At 32.8% G+C, this 11964-nt stretch overlaps 1 non-coding gene across 1 annotated transcript; it reads right to left on the reverse strand.

Moving 5' to 3' along the window:
* Nucleotides 1-331: 331 nt before the first annotated feature.
* Nucleotides 332-437, reverse strand: LOC139869480 (small nucleolar RNA R71). The gene has a single exon (XR_011766088.1). It is a non-coding gene; the product is annotated as a small nucleolar RNA R71 (small nucleolar RNA).
* Between the last annotated feature and the right edge of the window lie 11527 nt (nt 438-11964).

Consider the following 11964-nt stretch of genomic DNA (forward strand, 5'->3'; position numbering starts at 1 on the left):
GGTCGAGGAGGACCAATCAGATTCCCAGAGATTCAAGGACACTCGTTCGAGTTAAAACATCACATTATACAGCTCATCCAAAATGGTTGTCAATTTCATGGATTACTGAATGATGATGCTAACTCTCACCTTGATAAATTCATATCTCTTTCGAACTGCTACAAACAGCCAGGGATGGGACAAGATATAGTCAAGCTATACTTGTTCCCCTATTCTCTCACTCATCATGCACAAACATGGTTTGAAGGACTGGAAAAAGATTCCATCACATCCTGGACGGAGATGGCTACTAAATTCCTAACCAAATATTTCCCTCCTTCTAAACAAACCAAACTTAAGAATGACATCATTAACTTTAAACAAAGTTATGATGAATCTCTTTACACTGTATGGGAGCGATTCAAAACCCTGTTGAAGAAATGCCCTAATCACCAGTTAGAACGGTCAGCCCAAATTTGTACCTTCTACAATGGTCTTACGGTAGATCATAGGACGATGATCGATGCGGCAGCTCAAGGAAATCTGATGAACCAAACCACAGATGAAGCATGGGAATTGCTCGAGAACATGACAATGCATCATCATGACTGGAACAGTGGTGAAACAACTTCATCATCTGCACCACTCTCCGCACTTAATAATCAAACGGAGGCCATCAAATCTCTCACGGACAAGATGGAATCTCTTTCCAAAAAACTCGGAGAATTAAAGACGCAACCGCAACAAGTTAACCAGGTTCAGGCCTGTGTTAATTGTACCAACCCTCAACCTACAGAAGAATATCAAGTTGAGTACGAGAACATGCTTAGAATAGTTGCCTCCTTCATACCCAAAGGAGTTTTGGTCACATAAAAAGGATAATGGTGATTTTGTTGTTAAAGATTAGAAATTTAGTGCATACCTGTGTAGAAGACCCAGACCCGGTGATGTATGTCTAATCATAATACTGGACTATAAAAGATAGCTTGCTTATCATCTAATAGGATATCAGGAATGAATTTTATCATATCAAGCTACCAAACTCAAAATCAACAACATACATTGAAAATGGTTTTCTTCATCATCATCTTTTATCACCCTTGCAAGTCAAAAACTTAACTATTAAACCAAAATAAAATATAAATCTTCAAATCTGAACTTTTTTCTTCTAACAAAAAAGTAGAAAAAATAGGGTAAATGCCCGAAAGGGTAACTTATGTTGTCAAATTTGACAATCAAGGTAACCCCCAATTTGCCTAAGCCCGAAAGGGACTCTATTTTAATTTTTTCTCGCTAAAAGGACTGCGTGTTTGAAAATTTTAAATTTGGGGTAATTTTTTGCCATCTGGCCAATTTGTCATTAAAAATTTGCCAAATGAATTTTCCATGTGTTTTTTTAACGAAATTACAAGTCACCAAAACCTTTTATTTATATCACGTTTAATTCTCCCATATATTTATTTCACTTGTACTTTCATCCCCATCCCCAATTAACAAATTAGGGTTACGTTTCCCATCTTCTTTCTCCATCCTTCTTTTGCTGAACAAGATGAACAACAATGGAATTCAAAGATGCTTTTGTGGTGATGTTGCAGGTTCATGGGTTTCTTCAACAAGAACGAACACTGCTCGTCATTTTAGGAGTTGCCCAAATTACATGCTCTCTCTTGAACAACGATGCACCTTCTTCCAGTAGATTGATCCAGAGCTGCCTAATGAATGGTATAGCAGAATTTTTTTTGAATTGATTGCTGAAAAAACGAGTTGAAGCGGAAAATGGGAACATGAAGATGAAGCTCAAAATGTTGAAGTGGATTTGTGTAATTTTAATTGTTGTTCTTATCTTTGTTTTATGTTATGAAAGGTTAATTGATCTTGAATCCGGAACAATGCCATTGTAGTATTTGTTTTTTGTAATGAATTATGTAGTAGAAGTAGATGGCATTATAATGAAAGCAAGTGTTTTGATCTATGATATTAATGCATTTTCATTTGACAGAAAGCATTGTAGTATTCATTTAATGTGGTTGTTGGAATATAGTTGAATGCAAGATTAATGCAAATTGAATGCAAGTTTCAAACAAAAGACTACAAAAGACCTTCTTTTCAAAGACTACAAAAGTAAACCAATACAAACAAAGTTGTAGGCTGTTGATTGTGACAAAACAAGAGAATCAAATGCAAAACAAGAGAATCAAATACAAACAAAGAAGAGTGAAGTTGCACCAGCTTTTTCAAGTAAAGTAGATTCCAATACAAACAAACAAAAGAGTACCATTTGCAAAGTGAACTATACCAAAAGACATTTGAAACAGTAAGCTTACACTTAAATAAACATTAAATACATCAACTAAAACTTACATAAACTTCACATACTTAAACTAAACTTACATAAACATTACATACCAGTCAACATTGTTCAAATTGCAAAATACATAACAAAACACTTAACATCATTACATAATCAAACTTGCAACATTTAATATAGTTAACAAAATAATAGTTCTGGTTCAATGGCAAGTCTGTAGTAACTACTTCTACTAATCTAAGTAAGCTTGATTGGATTCACTGCAGACCTCCCAGACCCATCTTTTGTGACCACATTTTTGCTTAATTTCAAAAGCAGGATTCTCTCATATTATTTTCTTTTTGGAGGGACAAATGGTCTGTGCATCTATGTCTGAAGTAGTTGATCATGTTCATTTATAATTGATGGCCCTACAGAAATTGATGCATCTTCATTTAATGATTCACTTTCATTCACCTGATCTTTACTCACTTGCTCTTCTTCACTCATTTGTGCTTCTTTTAGAATCTTTGGAGTCAATGGAATTTCATCCAACACTTTGATTTTAACTGCATCACCACCCCTTGCTCTAACAACATGGCCACCCCTTATCTTAACACCATCACCCCTTAGAACAACACCACCACCTCTTGTTCTGATTGTACCACCACCTCTTGTTCTGATTGTACCACCACCTGTTGTTTTCCCAACATTACCACCACCCCTTATTTTAAGAGCATTAGCACCACCCCTAGATGTACCACCAGTAACACCACTAAAGATACCTATCCTTCAATCACAACCCAAACACAAGCGGTTTTTCGAACAAAAATAATATATAAAACACGAAAGTAACTTTCGTAAGGGTAAACCCCTACGAAAGGATCGAACAACCAAAAGTTTAAACCAAATATCCAAATAAGCTAACCGCTACCTGGCAGCGGCGCCAAGAAAGTATTGTTGATGTGCATAATATACATCTTTTACCCTCAAAATTTATATATGATTCAAACACTACAAATAAGCACACACAACTAACGAGCACTTAGAACCCGGTTATTATAGCACTTCAATGTAAGTATTCTTATCAAGTTCATCCTAAGAGAGCGTAGTAAGTCGAATATTTGAAACTATCAATTGTCCTAGGGTTTGTTTGATTGGAGGGAATTGATTGATTTTAATTAACAACTAAAACGTGCACAATTAAACAAACTTAAACTTAACAAGTAAACTAGTAGCAAGTAACAAGTAACAAAATAGTGAGAACTTAAATCAATTAACTAAGTAGTGTTCACTTATCTAATCCTCTCTATGCTTGGAAATCCTCGTTTTACCCAAATTGCTATCGCACTAGTTGTTGAACTATTAGATTTTTAGCATTACTACCTGTAAGTAACTAGAGGGGGGTGAATAGTTACTTAATATGTTTTTAACAATTTTTCGATTGATCACCAAATTCGATTTTACTTTGATCAACCAACTCAACTCAAACTTGATGTGTGTAGTGTATATGTTCAAAATGATAAATGAAGTAATGTAAATAACATAGACACAAGGATTTATAGTGGTTCGGGTAGATGTTAACTAATCCACCTTAATCCACTCCCCGATTACACTAATCGGGATTTGTTGCTTCACTAAGCACTTTTCTCCAAACTCGATGGAGATCCGATTTACAAGTCTTCAATCTTCTTTAGTAGACAACAAACCTAATCTTTCTATCCCTTTGAAAGATCAACTCCAACCTAGATCAACTTGTCTTCACCTTGGACAAGTATTAATCTCCAAATAAGATTAATCAACTTCCTAAATCCCTTTAAGGAAGTAGATCACTAAGCTAGCCTATGCTTCCACTAATTGAAGTTACAAGACTTATACACTCTGCAATGATGATCCTAACACAATACTAGGACACACATTACATTAAGTAAACTCACAAGATAAATGATTTTGATTAGTAAGTTTACAACAACCCAATTCTATATCTATAAGATCATAGAATCTTCTCTTACTTGATCACATTTGAGTAGTAGTTGATGCACTTATGATCACTGGAGATAAGCCTTTGAAATGTGCAAGAGGGTCAGCTTCAAATGCTCTTATATGTTTGCCTTTTATAGTGGGATTCAAAAAATAGCCGTTGACACACGGTTGCTTGCACGGTCGACCATGGTGCGACCGTGTGTACTCCAGTCCAAAATTGGTATTTGTTGTATAGCCGTTTGACTCAGATTTGAACACCACATTTTGGCACCTTTACTTCTTCTAGCACCTGCAAAAGAAATCGAACATCCTATACAAGTACTATATGCATTAAGTGTGTGAGATTTGGTCTTATTGCATGAAAGTGACTAATAATTCCAAAAGTGGCAAACCCAATATTCTTGGAGAAGTGTCTTGATTGATAGTTAGGGAAATTTTAGTTTGGTCAAGACTTAGTTAGTCACATTAATGCTCTTGGTTCAATTCTAAAGGCTAGTCACTATATCATTAACTTCCTAGTTCCAATTAATCACAAGTCATGTTTCATTTGAGTTTAGTTAGGGATTAATTGAATAATGTCTCTATAAGATAATCATGACGTATGTAGAGACATTATGGTTAAGTTATTCTTGAACAAGCAATCACACTTAGTTACTTAGACTAGACCAAATAGACAATTGACTATAGTTTCATTTTGAATCATTTTACACTTAATCTATTGGAGTAGGTTAGTTACTTGAATCCTAACTAATGAGCACATGGCAAACATATTAATAAAGTTGACAAGTTTATGAGTATTAAGCATTATTAGCAAGTAGCAAGTAATACTCACATAGCAAGAGATAGTTATTCTAGGATCAATCATATAGATACTTGCACAACTTATAATTCAAGCACTTCATAATTTTAATGTGCAATATAACACATTACTTGATTAATGTGTAAGCACACATTAATGTCCAACACATGCTCAAGGGAAGAGCAATTTCTAGTTGGGACTTGGTGACCATCCTAAATGTATCTAAGTGTGTTTTAGGATTACAAGTCATTTCTAGTTTAACCTTATTGTTCTTCATTTAGCCTTAATCAATCACTAAGTCATTTCTAATAGCAATTATTGTTCTAGTGATATTGGCTTAAGTGTGTTGGTACTTGATGATCATACTAAGGATATCTAGATAAGAATTAAGATCACAAGTTGTTGATTAACACTTATGTGTTATACCTAATCTTGGTTAATTTGTCATTAAGATGTCATTAGGCGTAATTAATCACAATTAGTGTTTTTATGACAAAAACTCAATTGAGTATGGAGAAGGTATCTATTCTAAGCATGTTGAGAAAGGTTACATGAATTATAGATGTCGGGAACTAGTCAAACTTTATTTGGTCAAAAACGGTGACAGAAGAAACTGCGGTCGCACTGCGGTTGACCGTGGTGGCGACCGTTCAACTTGTTTTCACAAAACTGCGTTGCAATTCAGTTTGGGGTTTCACGGTTGACTATGCGGTCGACCGTACCTCGACCGTGTGTTTACCTGAACTTTTAATTTCATTCTTTAACCTATGTTTGACTTGGTCGTTTGCAAGATAAAGTATGGATTAGTGACCTTGCATGTTTTATGTTAAGATGTCAGTCATCACTTATGCGTATGTGTGTGTCATCATCCAAAACATATTCTTTGGTTAATTACACTTTGGTTAATTATACTTAAGTTTATTGTTTAGTGTATTAACCCACATTCAACCAACATTCTCCCCCTTTTTGATGATGACAAACATACAAGTGATGAGGGACATTTTGCTATAAATATGCAAGTGTTAACTGTGACGACCCAGAAATTTCCGATCAAATTTAAACTTAACCTTTATATGTTTCCGACACGATAAGCAGAATTTGTAATGTTGAATCTCAAAAAGTTTGGAGCTACATTCATGTAATCAATTACCCTTTGACCGTGTTCGACGATTCACGAACAATTATGTGTATATAGATATGTATATATAATATATAATATTAACTGAAAACATTAACAAAGTATTAGATATATGATACTTTACATGAACGTATTTGTTTTGATATATTTATCGACAGAATTAAGAGATAATATCAAATGATTGAATTATCAGATACATTATGATATGATTACGGGCCTATGTTATGAGGTCCACTGTGATTTAAGAAATCTATTCTTTTTGACAACATTCGGAAAATGGTAAAGTGTATTATAAGTAAGAACAAATGTGTCAATTAACGGGAACTAGACAAGGGTTAGTGGAAATTCATGTTTAATTTCCAAGGCATGTTTTATAATATTTTCCTCGTGACCTTAATAAGATAACTATGTTAACTTTCATTTTATTTAATATGAAAATAAGAACGTGGAGTGTAAATAACTTAGATGTTGGATATCGACAAGTTAAGTAACTCGACATTTTTCATTAAGATGATTTCATACGTTTATTTAACCTTTGGACTTTATCCCATGCTTCACCAACAAACTGTAATTTAAAAACTTGAAACCTATTATGAATATATATAATTGTACTTTTCTAAAATGTTTTATGATATAACAATTTCCATTATTTTAACCTTTTAACAAAATGATTCTTAAATATATTTAGTTTTGGAAAACAAAATTATCATATTTATTTGATTTAGTTTAAAAAGTACACAAAATGTTTTCAGTTTAAAAAGAACTTTATTATTAAAATATATATATCTTTTATAAATATCTAGAACCACTTTTGAAAACTCATTACTTAACCAGTATGATAAAGATAACGATATTTATATTTTATTTTATTAAATATATATAACGATTTAAATTAATATTATATATATTTTTATACACGTATTATACGTACATAGTTTTATACTTTTACTATACTTTAACTTTACCTTTACTTTACTTTTACTTTACTTTAACTTTAATAATTCACTTTAATAATTCATACTTTAATAATTCAGTTTAATAATTCATACTTTAATAATTCATTTTAATAATTCACTTTAATAATTCACTTTAATAATTCATACTTTAATAATTTAATTTAATAATTAATACTTTAATAATTCACTTTAATAATTCATACTTTAATAATTCACTTTAATAATTCAAAAATCTTTTATAAATAGAATTCAATAGGTTTCATTATTTCATAGAAACTTGAAAATATATTTCTCTAAACTCTCTCAATCGAATTACATATATATATTTACTTAGTATTATTTTAAGATATTATTAGTATACATAAAATACTACGACAGAGTTATATTCAGACGATTTCAAAATAAGTTTTCAAACGGGATAGAGCTAAGGAAATTATGGGTTATAGCTATGAAGGTTATGGGTATTGATCAAAGGTATTGCTCGTGAGGTCAACCTAACGTTTATCATTTTCGTTGCGTCTACGTACTTTCCTGCAATATTGAATCACAATATTAATACGTGAGCATTCATATCTTATCTTTTATATATTAATAGTGTATCCCTGACTAGTGCTCGAGTATATATGATTATGCATGTTTGTATGCTTAGTTTCGTCGTTAAATAGTTTATGATAAATCACGAATTTGATACATATGCTACTGAGATAAGTTATATGATATGCATGTCGTTGAAAAGCTGAAGAAAAATTAATAACTTTTCATTTAGAAATTGTGTGGTTTCGATGAACGAATTAAAAGATATGGTCAACTGAATTATCATTAATTTTAATATTATTATTAAAACGATTATTATAACTGTTATCAGTTGATGTTATTACTAAAATTATCTTTATTACTAAAAATTAATATTTTTATTGAAACTATCATTTTATTATTTTTATCATTATTATTATTATCAATATTATTTTATCAAATAAATATGCGTACAAAGATATTTTTACCACACGTAATCTAATTACATTAATAATACATACCACTATATTTTTATGATATTAAGTGAATTTTATAAATTTTATTACTTGAGATATATAAAAGTATATTTTTATCATATATGAATTTTAATATAAATTTTTATTTATTAATAAATGACTTGTATTATTTAGTATAATAAGATCTGATAAATATATTTAAATATATAAAACTACTATATATAAGTTATATAATAAACATGTATAGATTTTAGAAGTCATTTTGGGTCAAGTTGACTTTTGTTAACTTTTGCATATTAGTCTCGAGCATTAGGATTGTGGTACACTATGACTTGACCAAAAATTATTAGATAAATATTGACCAACATATAAATATATATAATTAATATAGGTTCGTGAATCCGAGGCCAACCTTGCACTTGTTAAATGACGTTATATGTATTTTTAATACGAAATACAGTATGGTGAGTTTCATTTGCTCCCTTTTATATATATTTTTGGGACTGAGAATACATGCGCTATTTTTTACGAAATAGGCACAAGTACTGAAACTAATTCTACGTGGGTTTAAACCAGATATATACCCTTAGCTTGGTAACATTAAACTACTTGTCTATGTACGGTAGGCGCGAATCCTAAAGATAGATCTATTGGGCCAGACAAACCCCATCCTGACTATGGGATGCTTTAGTACTTCGAGGTTATTTTAAACACACCTGATCTGGTGTACTTCAGAGGGTAAAACATGAATGTTAAGGCTTGTTACCGGGTGCCTACAACTTATAGAATACTTTTATACACTAGCGAGTGTACATATATTTATAAACGGAAATCTTGTGGTCTATTAATATATTGAAATGATTGTTATGATAAACCTATGAACTCACCAACCTTTTGGTTGACACTTTAAAGCATGTTTATTCTCAGATATTAAAGAAATCTTCCGCTGTGCATTAGCTCATTTTAAGGATATTACTTGGAGTCATTCATGGCATATTTTAAAAGACGTTGCATTCGAGTCATTGAGTTCATCAAGATTATTATTATGTCAATTATAGTTGGATGTATTATGAAATGGTGTGCATGCCGTCAACTTTCGTTGTAAAGAAAGTTTGTCTTTTAAAAACGAATGCAATGTTTGTAAAATATATCATATAGAGGTCAAATACCTCGCAATGTAATCAACTATTGTGAATCGTTTATAATGTATATGAACGGGTCCTTTCATTAACAATCACTTATATCCATCTTTCTCCCCCTTTTGTCGAAGCAAAAAATCATCATCTTAAAGTTATTACAAGCAATTAATTCAAAGTAAATAAAGAAAAGTGGAGATTACAACCCAAATACAAAGAGATGAAGATCTAGAGTCAAATCTATGATGAATCTTGAGCTAGCTTCCTTCAATCCACCTTCAAACACCAATGGATGATGTAATTAGGGTTTTGTAGGTGAAAATCGGACTTAGAATTGCTGCCCTTATCAAAATGACCTAATCTCATTCCTTTTATGGTGCTGAAAATCTGGGCTGAATCAGCGACAAGAGCGCCGCTTTTACAGTAGGAGCGGCGCTTTTGGTATACTTCAGCAGCGGCGCTTTTGACATAGGAGCGTCGCTCTTTTTCATTCAGGGGTGACGCTTTTGTCTGAAGATCGTCGCTTTTGATTAGGTTAGGTGCGGCGCTTTTGGCAATAGGATCAGCGCTTTTGGCTACTGGTGGAAAATGGTGCCAAAATGTGCACAAGAACGTCGCTTTTCATTGAGGAGCGGCGCTTTTATCCGACAGGAGCGGCGCTTTGAGTATAGGAGCGGCGCTTTTGATGCTGAATTCTGCACTTGCCATTTTCTTTGCCACTTTTGATAAAGATTTGGTCAATTTTACACCAAATCAAGTCCTTAGCCCCCAAATTGCCATTTAGCTCATAAGCATACCAAATAGGCTCCATAATCATCAAAAATCGAGCAAAGTGAGGGAGATATCACGAGATAAAACATGTATAAATGGAGCGATATCAAACCCCCTACATTTGAACCTTTGCTTGTCATCAAGCAAACAAATCAACAAAACAAGCTTTGGAGATAGAGAATAAATAGATGATTAATTCCAAAGTGTAAAAGGTTTGGGCAACAAATTATACATTTCATGAATATGCACATTGATGGCTATAGTGATCTCCAAAAACTTGCACTTGCTTAGGACCAAGCACAAACATCATCTTTTCTTCTTCTTCTAACACAAACTCAATGTAAGCTTCAAATAATCTCTTCAACTAGCACAACTTCAAGTCTTCGATCCTCAAACATCAACACAATCACATTTCAAGCTTAAGTCTACCCGAATCAATCATTCCCTGGTCAAATTCAACTTCATCTTCGAGAAGGTCATCAAACATCAATCAACAAGCATCGAATCTTTACAAACTCAAACATTGACCTCCTTGACCTTGACTAAATATGTAGGATTTAGGGGATAGCCATTAACTCACCAAAATAACCAATCAAATCGAATTTCAAGATCATTCATAATCTACTCAAACTTAGATTCAAGGTGTATCCAAATTGATCCCAAATGCACCCCAAATGAATAAGGTCCATGAATATCATACAAATTACCTGTTGGTCCCTTGATAAACAACAGGAGTATTGTAGAGGGTGGGGGTGAATACAATTCTTCTTAATTAACTTAAACAGTTTAGACAGTTTAGTATTCAAGCAAGTAAATTAATTAGAGTCAAAGGTAATTTTCAACGGTTTATTTTTTATTGATTAAATCACAAAGAATTACAACTATCCTTGGCGGAATGATAGTTGGTTGATACAGATTTACCTAAGTATAGCTATTGAGGATATTCTAAGCTATTACACGTTTGGAATCTAAATAAATAAACTCACACCACTAGTTATTACAATAGTGGATACACCAATTTATAGTAGTCCTATTAACTGTGTAATTGTTCTATTGTCCATTAGTACATAGGATGTCTGTACTTGTGGTGACAACTGCATCAGAGAGCGTGCTCTCCTCTTTCCTCTTTGGTAGCTATTTGCAGGAACACCACAATTTGGTTTGGCACCACTATTTGATTAAACAAATAGAATGTCGTGTTCCCTAGGCATTGACAAAGGATAACACATGTTTGCACATGCGTTAAACTTCTGCATTCCTACGTGGTCTTGTAAGGTCACTTGTCAGCCGCCGACACGTGTCCTTTTCTGTTCAACTTTGTCTTTGACTTCTGTTGAATAGTACAATAGATGTAGACCACTCAGGAAACTACTATGCTTGTAATGGAGCATAGCTGTCTTGTATAGTAAGCTGCATTCCAGCCATGCTGGTTCTTCATTGCTGAGTCACTTGATATTCTTGAATTGCTGGGTACACATCCTATGCTAATTGAAGAATACCGTCTACCTTGTGCTGGTAGACTAGGCAGCATACTAATCACTTGACACATCAATATCTGCTGTCTATACATGAACAACCTTGTACTGACTTCACATTACATTTTAGTGCAAATAAATTTCTGTTTTGTCATAATTAAATCCTTAATTATATTGGGGACTCAACAATCTCCCCTTATTTGATGATGACTGATATGCTACTAACGGACAGTTTTATTTGTGCGGTGTCGTTAGGCCGCATGATGTCCGGTTCGGTAGCACACAGTGTCTTCATTTATTTATATTGTGCGGGGCCTAAATTTACTTTTACTTTCTAAGGTGTAGAAGGTGTAAGTTAACCTAGTGTCGTATTTTTTTGCTGATTAATGAATTGAAGATCAAGTGGATAATTGTCTTTTAGTTAAATTACCTTGATAAAAGATAGTAGTTA

Source organism: Rutidosis leptorrhynchoides, chromosome 9, assembly GCF_046630445.1.
Source record: "Rutidosis leptorrhynchoides isolate AG116_Rl617_1_P2 chromosome 9, CSIRO_AGI_Rlap_v1, whole genome shotgun sequence".
Taxonomy (NCBI): domain Eukaryota; kingdom Viridiplantae; phylum Streptophyta; class Magnoliopsida; order Asterales; family Asteraceae; genus Rutidosis; species Rutidosis leptorrhynchoides.